This window comes from Oryctolagus cuniculus, chromosome 3, assembly GCF_051225735.1.
Source record: "Oryctolagus cuniculus isolate XC-2025 breed Fujian yellow rabbit chromosome 3, ASM5122573v1, whole genome shotgun sequence".
Lineage (NCBI taxonomy): Eukaryota > Metazoa > Chordata > Mammalia > Lagomorpha > Leporidae > Oryctolagus > Oryctolagus cuniculus.
This window is the reverse complement of record NC_142869.1, coordinates 24837864-24855008: the sequence shown is the minus strand read 5'-3', so window position 1 is coordinate 24855008 and position 17145 is coordinate 24837864. Positions and strand designations below refer to the sequence as shown.

Here is a 17145-nt window from a genome sequence, read left to right as displayed (position 1 = left end):
CCTTCGTTACCTTTCACCAGGTCTATCATAATTGGATTAATTTTCTGCCCTCTTAATACCATTAATTTATGATTTTAGATATTAAATGTCTGCATCAATTCTGGAGCCACATCTTTTCAAATCATGGCATAATAATAATAATAATAATGTATGTACTATTTATTCAAAAGTTATCTTGTTTGAAAAAATATACTAATTTACATATAGCATCTCATTTAACTTCCCTGACCAAATGTTATTACCTCATCTATAGAAGAAAACAACTAAATAGAGAAAACCAGGTAGAAGTTGGACCAAGATTTAAACCACAGTTTAACCCCAAAATTACTGATTTTTCCCCATCTTCCTCCTAATTTTGCATAGCTTTGTGTCACCAAGCATTTTTTAAATAATGAAAAGCAATGGAAGAGATTTTTATAGTCTATCCAAATAAAGATGCTCCTTATTAAAACAAGGTCAACAAAATTTGACCAAGCAAGGCCAGTGTTGTAGTGTAGTGATAAAGCCACATTTTGAGACATTGACAACCCATATGGAACCAGTTCATGTCCTGGTTGCTCCACTTCCAATCGAGCTCCCTGCTGATGTGTTTGGAAAGGCAGCAGAAGATGGCCCAAGTACTTGGGTCCTTTCACTCATGTGCAAGACCCAGAAAAGGCTCCTGGCTCCTGACTTTGGTCTGGTCGAGCCCTGGTCATTGCAGCCATTTGGGAAACAAACCAGCGAATGGAAGATCTCTCTGTCTCTGTCTCTCTCTCTCTCTCTCTCTGTTATTTTGAGTTTCAAATAAATATTTTTAAAAATATATACCATCTTCTTTAGAAAAGCAATTCATTCACCAGCTTAAGGTGGTAAATATGAGATATTCTGGATGGCCCACAGTGACTTTTAGGTGCCTATGTGGTCACTGGCATCATTACCTGGAATGTCACTTCTTTGCAGCTCTGAAACTATACCATATGGGATGCCGCCTAGCATAGAAGATGTCAACTTGACCTTGGCTTGTAGCATATTGCTCTGGCTGTCAGAAATGCTGCTGATGTGTAAGTAGCTACATTAGGAAGATAAGCAGGCAAAGTCAGAATCCAACTTTCGCCCTTCCTGCATTAAGGGGATGACTGTGGTTTCTCTGTATTAACATTGATTTAGTGGTTTTTAACACAGAATGCAATGATTTAAACGTAATGTGTTCATCAGTTTCTAAATGACAACTTTGCTTCTACTACTATGAGAGCTCAAATAACACACCTAGGCAGCATTATGATAGCCTTTAAATACGCATAGTCTTTTGAATTTATGATATCCACCTAAAATTATCACATTTGCAAAGGAGTCAGTATAACTTTCTTGCAAGAAATATTTTGCTAGATTTTTTAAAATACACTAAAGATCATTATGAACCATAAAAATGTTTGCACATAGATGACTACAATCACTGTTTTATAGGAGAATCTACTTTTCAAATTATGTTTGTTTTGGCCTTTATGTCTTGAAGAGTTAAATATTTATAGGTAGAGCATAATACATGGAGCAAAAAGGAAGAAATTAAGAATATTTGCATGAGTGAAAATATCTCAAAGCTTACTTTAATGCTCAGGGAACATATTGATTGTTTATGTATGCAATCTATTCAAACACATCACCATTTAAACACAGAAATAGCAGTTTGTGAAAATGCAAATTTTTTTTTCATTTTCGATTCTCTTTATATACAGAAGATCAGTTTAGCATACATTAAGTAAAGATGTGAAAATGCAAATTTGACAGACTTTCAGTTGAAAGCAACCTGGTGAACACCTTCTATTGAATTTTATAAGATAATAACATTTGATAATGATTCTATCATCTAATAATGCTTCTTGACTGTTTCTAATGCTAAAATGTCAATGCTCACTCCTTATTTTCCTGTCCCTCTGGCATTACATAATTTTATTTTAACTCCATTGCTAAACGTTGACCCTCTGTAACATGAATCAATGCACAGAGCCCCTGGAGGCATCTGTAATAGTAGGAAAAGTGTCACTGAATTCTCCATTTCTAGTTTTCCAAGAGCTTCAGCCACCTGGGATTCTGATGAAGTTTTGCTTTTTGTTCATTTTCTCTAAGATGTCCAACTCACTTACAATAATTTCATAAATTTTCCATATTTTATTTAAATGTGTAGGCTCCCCATTGGAAAAAGAAAATCATTTTAAAATCTTAATGTACTCTTTTTAAAATGAATAAGTTTTTCTAAGATGCAAAGAGAAATCATTTGCAATATCAAAGAGAAATTAATATGAAATTATTTAAAATTTAGAAACACTTAAATTCTGCCAAATATTCTGTCTTTACTGTGAATAGTTATTACTTAGACTTATCTTCAACAATTAAGGTATGATAGTGGAATGATTTCAGCCTAAGTTAGAAAAGAAAATTAAGAATTTATATAGTTATGTACTTCTAACTTTTCAAAAATTATTGTTCATTACAGGAGAAAAAAAAATGAAATTTCAAACACCTTGAGCCATACCAAGCTCTGTCATACTAAGCTATTTTTAAAAAAGCAAATTATTATAATATGTACTTTGTTATCTAAGAGCAATAAAACTCATGTTATAAACAACTCCCCCCCCCCTTTTTTTTTTTTAATTTGTCTGACTTGTATCTTGCCAACCTGTTAGTTTTCTGGTCCTATCCAGCCAAACTACTCTCTGTTGTTCAACAGCAAAAGCTCAAGCACAAAATACCGCTTTAACACTTGGAAGAACAATAGCTCAGCTTTCTGAAGATAACTGGGCCCAGTACTAGTAATTCTTTTCCCAAGTGTTTCTATCTTCTGCAAAAACCTTAGATCTCAGCCAAATTCTGAGAATATTTCTCCTTTGGAGCCTAGGTCTTGTTAGATATCCAAAGGAGAAGAGCTCCTTGAAATTTTTTGACAATAAAAATTTAACCCAATTTTGAATACAACCCACTTCTATTTGTTTCACAAATGTTTACTAAACCCTGTTATGCAGCAGGCTCTGTGTTCAGTGCTAAGTGAGACACACTGGTCCTTTATTACACCCTAATAAGGAAGTTGATGATGTTGTATCATTGCCTCAGTTACTCCTTTCTTCTCACTAATGCCCTGGTATCTTCAAGTGGAAGACTGCAGTTTCACAGTTTGTTTAAAAGAGCAGGTCATTTGATCAACAAATCAATAGATTGTAGACAGTTATATAATCGCAACTCACACAAAGGTTAGAAAAACAAACACACAAAGATTTCATTTCCATTTCTTCACTGACAACGTCAGAGCCAAGGGTACTTCAGTTGACTTCATAATTATGAATGCAAGATAGGTTCATCCGCCAAATGAGTTTGTGTTTAGAATAGCCTGGGGCTAAATATAAAGCTCTTAGGACAGTGTCCACCAAATAAGTGACTACCAACTATGGTTTTTATTTTCATAATATTTATTTATTTATTTATTTTTGACAGGCAGAGTGGACAGTGAGAGAGAGACAGAGAGAAAGGTCTTCCTTAGCCGTTGGTTCACCCTCCAATGGCCGCCGCGGCCAGCGCACTGCAACCGGCACACCGCGTTGATCCGATGGCAGGAGCCAGGAGCCAGGTGCTTTTCCTGGTCTCCCATGGGGTACAGGGCCCAAGCACTTGGGCCATCCTCCACTGCACTCCCTGGCCACAGCAGAGAGCTGGCCTGGAAGAGGGGCAACCGGGACAGAATCCGGTGCTCCGACCGGGACTAGAACCCCGTGTGCCAGCGCTGGAAGGCAGAGGATTAGCCTAGTGAGCCGCGGCGCCGGCCCAATTTTCATAATATTTTGTTAATAAAGTATCATCTGATTAGCTCAGAATATTATGCATAAGGATAGATAGGATATAAAAGTTACTATTTTCAAAAGTAGGCCATGATTTTCCCCCTATATTCTTCAAAAGTTTGTAAACTTATTTCTCGCATATAGGAAAGCACCAAAAGTAACATTATTCATATTATTTTGAATGAAGAACTTTGTACTCATCATCCACTGTCAAATTTGCCATTGTCATATTATCTTAGATGGAAAAATAGCCCCAAGTAAAGCTTCCTTATATGCCTCTGAGGTCCTATTTTTCCTTCCCTCAGTAGGTGCTGTCCTAAGTTTGGTGTTTATTATTACCATGCTGTTATCTCTATGTTTAAGTGTTTATAAATAATAGGATATTGATTTTCATATTATACTTTATCATACAACAAGTTATTGGGTAGTTACTTACTGTACACTATTCTGTCTCACAATATCTCAATGTATATTGAAATGTTTAGATGAAAAATTCATACTTAGAAAAACACTCATTTCTTATTCAGAGTTTGATATAGACATATAGAGATGCATCACTAGTTAGAAACTTTGCTGAAGAGAGAAGTGAAAATGGTTTGATCTTCCTGGCAATACCTCCCAATATTCTTTGGCATTATTTCATTCTTTGTGATAGATAAAATAGAAGATATAATTAGGGTCTGAGGCATTCTCTAGAAAAACCACATAAAGAAAGTCCTCTAAACAATATAAGGATAAAAACGCAAGACTGACAGATGATTGAAACCTGTCTGAATTCTATATTGACCTGCTTCATTATTATAAACCCAGCTAAAAGGAATTGGAAATTCCTGTTTCCTCCTACTGGTATCCCTTCTTCCATTTCTTTCTTTCCTAATTGAAACCAATTGACCAAGGGCAATCAACTTACTGCTCTCCTTATAACTCTCCAGTGACTTCCCACTGTGCTTGGAAAGGAATCCTTAATCTGGTCTACACTTCCATGTGGTCTGACCTGCCTTTGACCTCTCATCTCACACCACTTTCCTCTTACTTCCTTTTTTTCTAGTTCTTGAACCAATTCCTTCCCACACCAGCCATTGTCTCTGCTTGAAATGTTTATTGCTTTGTTCATATCTGACCTGATTCCATCTTAACATGTGAGCTAGAATGAGATAGTAAATAACATTTCTTCCACCAGCCTCCCTGACCACTCTAAAGTGGCCCTTATCTCCCTCCTTTTTATCATACTACCAGTTTTATTTTCCTTAAAGTACCAGCTTTTATTTAATATTAACTAATGCATTACTACTAATGTCAAAGTTGTTTCAACTAAATTATCTCTTTGACATAAATGAAGTCTTCATGTCTGTTCAACTTTAAGGAAATGTCATCCTCATTTAGCTATTTGTTACTGGTTGATACTGAGTCCTAGCCACCCAGCTGAGATAAATATTAGCTCATTTCTATCATTTACAATAAACTGCAAGGCATTTAAGGGGTCCCACTAATGTTAAAGTAATCTCTTGCATATACAAATGCTACTAACAGAAAACTGAGGCACAATACTTCATTTGCAAAGTCTTTCACAGTTCTCAAAGAGTGGACCTGTTCCCTGCCTTTGTTGATTTTGTAACAACCTTGTAAAGATCAAGAATTCATGAAATCATATAATCTCCACATTGGAAGAAAACATAGGATCCTTAGAACCAACCTGTCTTCTAACACTTGACTCCCTTCCACAATGTCCCTCCCAAGTGCTTACTCTCTGTTAATATTGAATTCAGAGTTCATGAGGTAGCCCTTCCTTCTTTAAATACTCTGGCTTTCAGAAATCCCTAAATAATGAGACTGCTTAGGTCTCACACTGGCTTCTAACCAATGTTCCTATTTCAACATCATAAATGTAAGTGAAATAAATCTAATCTCTTACACACAACAGTTTCATGCTTCTGAAAAGCTGTAATAACTTCCTAACTTTTCTGTTTGCAAATCTTTAGTTCCTTCAACTTGTCTTAGTAGGTCATCATTTGAAATTCTCACGAGGGAGAAATCCTACTTATTTCCATCACTTTCTTTGTAGCTTTCTGAGCAGGTAGAGCCCAGAAATGAACCATTTGCCACAGACAACACATCATTGCAGAACAAAACCATCTGTCAAAATTCATGTTTATGATATAAAAAAACAATAACTACAACAGCAAAGCACATGAAACCACCTAGGAGTTTAACAGAGACTGGAGGAGAAGCAGAACAAAGAAGCCTGGAGAACACTGACTCTTCTCTTCCCAACCACTCACTGTCCTGTAATCAGATTTGCTCTCTTTATTTTCTTCTGTGCAACCTAATTCACAGTCGAGTACCACATCTTAAATTTTTAGACAAAGAGTCCTATTTAAATTCCACTATATGAATTAACCAATATGTGACTATTTTAGCTTACAAAAACAGAAATTTCTTAGGGCTCAACCTGATATATGTAAACAAAGTTCAGTATTGACAGTGTTCAAGTGAGAAACTGGTCAACAGAGAGTAAGCAAATTGGCTAAGACTACAAGTTAGATAGTGAACAAATCAGACCAGAAGCCAGACCTGAGCTAACGCTCCTGCCACCATATCATCCCACCCCTCCTAAACACAAACCTTCAGCAACCTGGAGAAGTGAACATGTTGTATCACAAAACATATCCCACCATCCTCTATGTGTTAAATATGTAAAAAAAGAGAATCTCAGAGAAGTTTATTAGCCAAAATCACAAACTAGGGATGAGAAGTTGAGAGTGGCCACTCTGACTGCAGGTGTAGCCAGTATGACGATTTTAGTATTTCACTGCAACATTTCCTTTACTATGTGCTGTTTCCAGCTTTGTGGGTTTTCTGATTCTTTAACTTAAAATAAGTCAGTAGAAACTAAATGACCAAAATATGTTTCTTCATTTAAGGTATTTTTATAAGCCATTTGTCTGTACATAAGAATATACTTTTGATTTACAACTTTAGGCATTGGGAACCATGGAGGCAATTTGAAAAGCTTAAGAAGATAAAAGCACTCATACCAAAGACATCCCAGGCTCCACTTTTGTCCTATTGCAGTTTTACATCTAAATTATGAAGTTTTTCTACAAATTTGATTCATAGGCAAAGTGCTGAGCCATTTTCATTGTAGCATGGGTTTCACAGGGGTATCACCATATTTGACGAAGTCAGATAGTCACTATATTTCCTTTAATTTATGTCTCAGGTAGACGAAAATCTCAAATCATCCATGCGCATCCAATTAAAGTGAGTCTTACTTACACAGTTCATACACAGTTCACATAGCTTCTGTCAGGTGAGTGGCAGTTCCAGAAGCCTCCAACAAACCACAGAAATCAGTGGATTCAATTGCATCCTAAGTTTAAAAACACAAGCCTCTTTTAAAATGGCAGTTCCTCAGCCCTTGCAATAGCAGGCAAAATAGCAATAACCAGGTCAAAGTCGTGAGAATTTTCAGTAGTTCAGAGAATAACTTACCATGAGGGAGAAACTGAAATTACTCGGTACTTAGGCCTCCATTTCCTTTCCAAAGTACTTTGAAAATGATTTTGCGCCAAGTGGGGCCCAAGCCAGACTTTCTTTCCTTCCCACAGCTCACCTTTCCTTAGCTAAAATACACAAGGCATGACAGTGCTGCCATTTCTGCAGCATTGTGGTATGTGGTTAACAAAGACAACCAGCAATTACTCAGCGAAGAGGGAAAGTAAATGTTAGCATCAGAGGGGGTTGAGGTTATCTGTTAAGTTCAGCTGTGAGAAATAGTGGAGATTATATTTTTAACAATATGAACTGCTGGTCCTCATTTAGTCATTTGTCTACAATCCACATTAGGTAACAGCATGGCAGGTGGTCATCTATTCATAACATGTGGGTAGCCCTGATGAAGCCAGATAGACAGGCAGAGAAGGCTGCCCACTCCTGACTCACAGGCTTACAAGTATGAAGGGGATCAAGAAGGGAGCACAAGAAAAGAAGAGACTTGGGGAATCCGAAGATGAAGCTATCCAATAAAAAGAGAAGAGAGAGATGAAATACAAAAACAAGTTTCAGCAAGTTATCATAACTTGTGAAAAGTTCTGAAAATAAATTTGTGTCACAAATACTTGGTTGTATTTGTTTCCATTCCATTGCAACTTAATTATGTATGAACCATCAAGGTTATACCCACTGCACTTGTAAGGAATGCTCACCACTAAAACATTAACCTGGTAACCATATAAAAGGGAGACCTCCGAAATCTCTAAACCATTGCTTAAACAGCCATGTTAAGTACGTGTGTTAGTAAGCTGCATTTGTAATCATGGTAGGTTGCCTATTGGAAATGAAAAAGTACAGTACTGTCAACCATGGTGGTGGTTTAATACTGCCTCCTATACAGAATTTTAATGTTTCTAGAACATAGGCTATTTCCATTTTCATCCTTAAGTGAACTTTCCTGTGTTTTGGCATTCATCTTGCTGCTTTTCTGTAGACTCACTAAGAATGAAAAGGAAAGTGACTATTCCCCCAGGACCTTCCAACCAACACCTCTACAAATCTTGAATTGTGTTGAGATCACAGAAAATGTGGAAAATGCAAGTAATGCAAGAGAACAAGCAGAAGTAGAACCCCCCTAACAAGAAAACATCTATAGGAGTTTCAAGATGTAACCACAGTCTGCTTATGTGTGGATTGTTTTAGTCAGGATGAATTCTTCTGCTAACCACTGCCAAATAATTATACTTGGAAGTACAAATACACTTTGGATCAAGTTATTTTTTCCTTAGTATGACATTGCTTTTTCCAGATGTATGGAAGATCGGGTAATTTGTTCTGGCACAATGGAAAAAAATGTGAAAATAGAAGAAGCAATTTTGCATTTTCTCTGTATTGGAATATTAGGTCTATTCTGCAGGTAACCAACTTCCAACAAAGCGCTCTGCTGCTCAGGGAGGATGAACTCTTCAGCGGGCAGGTGTCCAGCAAAGTCATTTCTTCAGTGGGCTCCCTGAAGAACTGGCTTGCTTCACATTAAGGCAGAGTCAGAGTTAAAAGGACAGTGTAATCAAAGCAATTTCCCTTGTGACTGTCTGGGGAGGGCCCACACAAGAACATGAGTATCTGTGCAAATTACCAACATCTTCTTACTTTCTTATTGAAACAGAAAAGGTTTGAATGTCAGGGATTCAGGTTGCCAGAAATACCTGAGGCATCATATTGTAAGGGATGAGGCAAATGAAAATTGTACTAACATATCCAATTATAGTGTAATGGCATTTCCACCCAGGCAATGATTTAATATTTCTATAATCTATAGTCTTTTCAACTTCTTTCTACAAGAAGCAATAGCATAATACTTGCATTTCTCTCTTGACTCAGTAAGACTAGGGGAAGAAAAAGAAGGCTACTTCTACCATTCTATTTCTCTAGAAAGCATGGTTATAAACTTTGAGGTCTCATGATGCAAAGGTAATTATGGAGATAGGGAAATATAGAAGACAGACTGACAAAACTTGCTCCATAATTTGACATCACCCACTTCTGATTTCCTGTGAGATGCCTATGCAGCACATGGCACATGTTGCAGAAGCAGTAGATAGTTCAAACTCATAGTAAGGGTGATGATAGTACTAAGAGTATCATCTCACTATTACTTCAGACTCTTGATATACAAGCTGGCAATAAAACCTGATTCCTTGCTTTGCATACATGGATACTACTGATAAGAATGTGTTTTTCTGATAAATTTACTATTAAAACAAAACTCATTCCATTGTAGTCACACTGAGAAATACAGATCCCACATATTCCGTAAGCAGCCTTTCCACTTGTTTTCTGTCAGCAATTCAGTATAACTTTTGTGATTGTGTTGCGATGTCTGTTAAATTCATTTGCCTTTCTCTTTTGATATCAGCAAACAAGACCAAAGGCTGATGTCTCTTAATTTTTAGCTCCATAGAATAATGTTCAGGCTTTTAGAAAAGTATCAGTTTTTTATGTGTGATTGGTTTATGTTTGTTTCTAAGTCATATATTTATGAACATAAAAAGCTGACAATGACAACTTTGTCCATTCGATGTTTTCTATCAGTTGAAAATGGGGAATGGGTGGAGAGCAATGGGTAGAACTCACTTCAGGTGTCACAAACTTAAAACTTTCTCCCTCCTGAGTCTTCGCCACCTGGGGCCAGATAGGAACAGCCTTGAGGTAACTCTAGTAACCCAGGAGGTTGGGTGGGGATACAGATGCCAGAGCAATGACCTTGTGCTAGAGAAGGATTCCTTGTGACCCGCCCCCCCCAACTCAAATCCTTTGTGATATCTGTCACAATGTCCAAAGCCATCACTCCTTTTAAAGACCAAACCCCAGGAGAATTCACAACCTCTACAAGTGAGCAGAACAGACTTCTGCCTACATCACAGTATCTAATTCATAGCTCTGCTCACAATTACCTGACAAACCACTTAACCTCTCTGCGCTCCAGTTTCTTTTATAACCCAGAAACACAATAAAGTGCAAATGAACCTCATGGGATTGTTTTGAGCAGTAATTACATTGTGTGTGTGTGTGTGTGTGTGTATAGGTATGTATTAAAGCCCTTTAGCTTTAAAAAGTACTCCAACAATATTTAAAGATAAAGTCAGAATAATCAAATCAGCCTGCAGCAGGAGTGGGTCTGCCCTCTCCATGAGGTTGCCGGTATTAAACAGCTTGGCTTAGAGCTGGTCTTCCAGATCTTATCCTTGGGCTCTGCCACTGACTTGTTATATGACTTCCACTTGGGATTTTTTCTGCCTCCATATTCATCCTTAAAGCAATCTGAAGTAATGGACTCGCTTGCAGGGCATAGAGGGGAAAAAGAAAAAGAAAAAAAAGCCAAGGGATTTAATAAGTGTAATTGAAAAAATAATAGACAGGAGCCAACTCTCAAATGCACACTTGTTATTCTTATTCATATAAATGCAAATTCAGTCTAGGAGTAAAATCACATGAAATTCTTTTATTTAAGGCATTTGCCTAGTAATAAGTACAGACCTTTTTCTGGTTTAAGTCAACCAAGTGAGGAGCAGGAGGTTTTAGGGAATGCCCATAACTTTGCTTTGAATTATTTATATGTGGCTTCTATAATTTAAATTGTTGGGGTTATCTACAGATAATGGCAGGCAGAGTTTAGCCATAAACCTTCCAAATGACTGTGACATCCTGAGCCCCTCTTCCAGAAAATATTTCTAAACTGTTTTCCTTGACTCGTTGCCAATAAAATGGATGGAAACTCTTTCAATTCTCTCTTTTTCTTTCTTGGTCTTAGCTTCAGAACCCTAGCGCTGCTTGATTCCCTTCAGTTGCAGATAATGGTGGCTGGAATCAAGGGCCAGGGCCCAGAAAAGTTTCACAGAAGGGACACACATAGGGCCAAATTGGACCCTCCGATTCACACCGTGTATCTCTGAGATGTGTGGTAAGTGTCTGAGGTACTGATAATACTGCAGCCAAGATGGGCAAAACAGAGCCAGCACATCACTCATTGTATCCAGAAGTCATGTCGCATCCTATTGCCAGTCGTGCTGCAATGCATATTGTTCAGGCCATCACACTCCTGGGCACTATGCATTTTAATTGCACATGCTGCAATTAAAATTTAGGCTGCAAAAGATTATTGTATTCCTTGTGCTTCCAGGTCATTGTATTTCGTTTTCTTTGACAAAACCATTTACAACTGAAGTTGTACTATGGGTAGCCATAGGAACTGTCCTGGAGTATCTTTCATTTGAATAGAAAGAAATGCATCACCACCAGTGAGGAAGCATTCATGGGAGGTACAGAGAAAGCACAAAGGAGAGTGGCTGCAGGATTCTGGGAGGGACCATTTACACATCACATTGTGAATGGTGCCCCCTGGAGCTGTGCAATGAAGACATTCTGCAAGATCATAGATATCCTAAAGGAATGTTCCTAAAGGAAAACTGACTTGAATAAGCTAGAAGTGTCCATACTTAAGTTTCTGTTCTTCTGCCCTCTGGGCTTGACTTTTCTCATCTTAAACAGGTTATATGAGGTTACCTCCAGTATTAACTCCAGCTCTGAGACTCTGTGATTCTAAGAGCCAAGGCCAATTTATAAATGTCAAATGCCAGTGACTAATGCAAATGTTTCCCTTTGTCAAGCAGTGTTCATATAACCAGTGGCACAGTCTGTCTGAAAACAGACAGAAATTCCAAATAACCCTTTGCTGCTTTGAAGTGGGCTTTTGGAAAGAAGTCAAGTCCCTGGACTGCCTGACCAGTTCAGTTTCTTTCACAACTAATGAAAATACTCTGAAAAAATGAGGAGCAGAATGGAATCATAAAGAAAAGCAAAGTTTCGTTAAAGCAATATAGGCAGTATTTCAAAAATGATTTTACAAGGTTTGTTTCCCCCAAGCTGCAAACATTCTTTAAGATAAACAATAAAGTTTGCCTTAAGTCAAAATTAAACAAAGGAACCTCCTTGACTGGGACATTATAATTTTTAAATTAAAACTTTATTTTCTATATCATTTTCTCAAATAACCTTTTACATATCACCAGACAAGTTCTTTATTGAACTTTAGTTTCTGTCATTTAATCTGTAAAAGTAATAGATATACTGGAGATTCTTTTTGTAAAATTTCCCATATTTCTCTTCCCCCTCTGGTCCAAGACTCTCATACTGAAATAGTCCTCCCGACTTTCCAAAGAATCCCTTAAATCTGTATTGGCCTACTGAGATATGAGTTCAGCTTGACTTCCTGACCAGAAATATCAAGTTTATTACATTCAAAGAGAATTAGCCACTTTAAGAAACTACAATATGAGTAGTATTATGATTGCTTATAAGACAGAAACTTTTGTTTTAGAAATATGAACTGAAAGATGATTCTAAAATTGTATAAGGCATCTCAGTTTCAAACATTGACCATTGGACTGACAGCCTGACTCAGGCTGGATAGAGTTGTATCATATTTAGGAATCTTTGCAACAGAAATCAAAAAATCATGCTTGTTGGAAACATGAGTTGCAAAATGAAAATACACACAATTCTATACCTAGAAACAACCAAGATGGAGAGAAGACACATGGTTCAGACCATAGAAGCACATAAAATGTACCCTTTCTGAAAGAGAATGGGAATATTCTCATTTTCTCTCTGTTTCTCAGACTTTCCATCCAAGCTCAGAATTCACCATATTTAGCCCTGCTAAACATACCTGTTTAAATATTGTCCTGTATTCTTTACTGACACAGGGTAAAGAGCTATGTCTCTTCTAACTTTATTCTTATCCAACCATTACAATGCCCTGTGAGACCCATAAGGACCTGTTTTTGAACTCCAGCAGCTAGTACAGAGCATAGCATAATAAGCACTTTCTGGATTACTGAATGAAATATTTCATGTTTTTTTCATCGAACACTTTTATTCAGTGCCTGCCACAGGTTCAACCTGGCATTTAACAGTTTTCAATAACTATGTATGTAAATTGTAGTGCACTTTCAATTCCTTGAAACTATTAGCATGAGAACAAACCTTAGGTAGACTTGCACTGACTCCTTGGGCCAGTAAAACTTTCAGTATCTTCCATGATCACAATGAGTTAAAGTGCATTTCATGGCTTTGGAAACTTCCTATTTTGTTTATGTACTTTGCAACCAGCTAAGAGAATGGCTCCTGGCCAGCACCTACTTATTCCACCAAAAGAAGTACAGTACTTTGACTACCTACTGTTGAGTCTTGAAATATTAATACTTGTGGGGAAAAATAGAAATGAAAGTTTACCCTCTATTTTTTTGTTGAAAAAAAGACGTGATTTTCTTTACCTTTCACTCTAGGATGAAAAGTATTAGCATGGATCTTATGCTCGTCTATATTCTTAGATCCTAGAAAAGCATTTCATCTTCACTGTCATTAAAAGAAATTTTTGTAAAATGTATATAAGATTTCTTTACTCCACACTTAAAATATCCACAAATGCCTTCGTAAATTCTAGTGTCCCAGCATGACATACCAAAGGCTCAAGGACTTAACACCTGCTTTATTCTACCAAGTTCACACCCTAACACTCTTTCCAAGAACAGCCACCATCTCCACCACCACAGATTAATTTGCAATGCTGGAAGGTCTCTCAAGTTCCATCGTTTTTTTTTTTTTTTTTTTTTCCTCTCCTTCCTTCAATCTTCAGATGATAACGTCTCTGCCATTGTACACCACAAGCTCAACACAAACACACCACCAAACGTTACCAGCCAGCTTCCAGTCATCTTTTTACAAGCTCAGAGATCATTTTTTTGGAAAATTTCTGGCTGGCGCCACGGCTCATTTGACTAATACTCCGCCTGCGGTGCTGGCACACTGGGTTCTAGTCCCGGTTGGGGCGCCAGATTCTGTCCCGGTTGCTCCTCTTCCAGTCCAGCTCTCTGCTGTGGCCCAGGAAGGCAGTGGAGGATGGCCCAAGTGCTTGGGCCCTGCACCCCATGGGAGACCAGGAGGAAGCTGGCTTCGCATCAGTGCAGTGCGCCGGCCATAGTGGTCATTCGGAGAGTGAACCAACGGAAGGAAGACCTTTCTCTCTGTCTCTCTCTCTCACTGTCTAACTCTGACAATCCAAAAAAAAAAAAAAAAAAAGGGGGATTTCCAAATCCTTCCCCATTACTCATTCCTATAATCTAGGTTAGATTAGGTGGCCCTCTTAGATGTACCCTGTAATGCCTAAACTTATTTGTCCTCTCATTCCTTGCCCAATATCTCCAAGCTCTTGGAATGCAGGATCTGAGGTTTTTTTTCTTTGTTTGTTTGTTTGTTTGTTTTTTGACAGGCAGAGTTAGAGAGAGAGAGAGACAGAGAGAAAGGTCTTCCTTCTGTTCGCTCACCCCCAAAATGGCCGCTACGGCCGGAACTACGCCGATCCAAAGCCAGGAGCCAGGTGCTTCCTCCTGGTCTCCCATGTGGGTGCAGGGCCCAAGCACTTGGGCCATCCTCCACTGTTTTCCCAGGCCACAGCAGAGAGCTGGACTGGAAGAGGAGCAAACGGGACTAGAACCCGCTGCACATATGAGATGTCAGCACTGCAGGCGGAGGATTAACCAAGTGAGCCACGGTTCCGACCCCGGATCTGAGCCTTAATGCTTTTGGGTCTCTAGTACCTGGTATGTTGCTTGTTAATTCAAACAACCCAATAAAATAAATGAAGTATACTACATTTTCTTTATTCATTCATTTACTGATGGGCACTTGGGTTGCTTCCATCTACATCCTGGCTACAGTAAATGTGTCATTTGCAACGTGGGTGAACCTGAAAGAAATTCAACTATGTGAAATAAGCCAGACTAAAAAAATTCATGCTCTCACCTATACGTGGAATCCAAAACAACTGAACCCTTAGAAACAGAATGGAATAGTGATTACCAGAGGCTGGGGGATGGGAGGAAAAGAGAGTGATGGTCAACAGACACAAATTTGATGTTAGGAAGAATAAATGAAGAGTATTTAAAGTGATGCATATTTTAATTAGATTGATTCAATCATCCCACAATTCATACATATACCATAACATCACTATGTACTCCAGAATTATATACTATTACAATTTGTCAAAAATCCTAATGAGTAGAATATATGAATAAATCCTTCCATTCTTTTTAAATTTGTTTATGCTGCCTCCTAAAAGATTCTGCATGGGTTTGTTATGAACCTATTAACTCAACTCATAAAACCAGCCAAAGTGACCCAGGACAAGCAAATTGCTTCCACATGAATTGATAGTGGACATTTTAGGTGGGTTTTCCATGGATATGATTTTGAACTGGACACTGAGTAAATATGTATCTGATTGTGCATGCTTATCCCCTAGGCAGCTTTCTCCTTCTCCAGTCTCCTTATTGTCATTTTTCATGAGAATATGGTAGGAGAAGGGAAGGTTATGCTTAAAACTGGATTGGGAGAGGACATGATAATGTGGCCAGCACATACTCCAATGTCTGCAAGACCATTACAGGCAAAATAAGAGGCAGAGTACTATTCATTGACAGCTGCTGAATGGCTCAGCTCTTTGTGAGATATTAATTCACTCACAAACCTGGAAGCTGTTATCACTCTACAAAATTATCTCTATGATTAGACACATGCATAGAAAACCTCCCACATGCTTCAGAAGAGTACACTTGCCTTCTCCTATCAGTAGAGAATCTGTGGGATGCTTGCCCTGTTTTACGCACGTCAAATGAATGTTGTGTTACAAATCTCTGATTTAATATGCTCAACAAAAATGTGTTAAGTGAGTAACTGTGGTTTTAAGTGCTGTAAGTGAGGAACCATTCTAGATAAAGATATTCTGACTAAAGAAAATAGATTTATTGGGTGACTATTGCAATGAAGAATCAAATAAAATTGCAAACAGATTCTAACAGTTTATTGCTAAGATAATTTAGCACAGGTATGAATTAATGTATATAGGAAGCATAATTTAGTATAAAATATATATATTTTTCTTAAAGAAAAATGTTCTACTGGAATATTTTCTACCTTCTCTCAAGCAATGTTATAAAGTACTGTGTACTTACCTTAATTTTGATAGCCTATTCTGTCAACTTTAAGTTATTTAAGAGCTGGAAGAGTTTAAGTAGTTGAATCTAGGGTCTCCTCTGTCAAAATCCACAATTCTCAGTGTTATTTGAGAAAAGAATAAGCTGCGTAGATATTTTGCACAATTCATATTAAAACTCCACTAGGGAAAAATTCTGATAATTTCTAAACTGAGCACTTTTAAATTGCATCTATACATCTTCCTTGCATGAATGGATATCTGGCTTCATATCCAACAGTGCTTGCTGCAATGCCTCCTCACAAAATTAAGCCAGTATGTAATCAATTAAATTTTTAAAAGGCAGTGTGACGGTGCTCTCCTTGGATGCCACATTGCCTCTGATTTGTTTGGGGACTACCCTGTTTGATTAAGAATGATAGACACTTGATAATGTTTTGAAGGAGATGTAAATGAACTCAGAGGAGCAACACAGCATAACTCAACTGCCATCAAGGAAGACTATTCCCTACCCATGTTCAGTTCAATAGCAGAGATCTGATCAAATTATTGTGATAGCTTTTTTTAGAATTTCATTTATTTTTCCAAAATTTGCCATATTCAAAATGCAAAAGCAAAATAATACTTTGATTAGTTTACTGCTAATGAGGTTGTCCCTGCTGTCTAAAAGCATTGTGTGTTCATTGTGCTAAGTAGCAAGAAAGATCAGTGGGAATGAAAGAGACCTTTAGTTCTATTACTGGGTGACTACTTATATTCTAAACCATTAAACTGACTGACAACCTACAATTT

At 37.6% G+C, this 17145-nt stretch overlaps 1 protein-coding gene and 1 long non-coding RNA gene across 7 annotated transcripts in view; one reads left to right on the top strand and one right to left on the bottom strand.

Moving 5' to 3' along the window:
* The window catches only part of LOC149127288 (uncharacterized), a 150678-nt gene extending 143085 nt beyond the window's left edge, over positions 1-7593 (bottom strand). For 2 of the 4 annotated variants that reach the window (XR_016231450.1, XR_016231448.1), the window contains exons 1-2: positions 7299-7593; positions 7083-7176 (exon numbers count right to left, since the gene is read on the bottom strand). This is a non-coding gene — a long non-coding RNA (uncharacterized LOC149127288). The remainder of the gene's footprint in view (positions 1-7082; positions 7177-7298) is intronic. The other 2 variants (XR_016231449.1, XR_016231451.1) reach the window with 1 other exon arrangement.
* Positions 1-17145, top strand: part of VWC2L (von Willebrand factor C domain containing 2 like) — a 165547-nt gene that overhangs the window by 106596 nt on the left and 41806 nt on the right. The window lies entirely within an intron of this gene.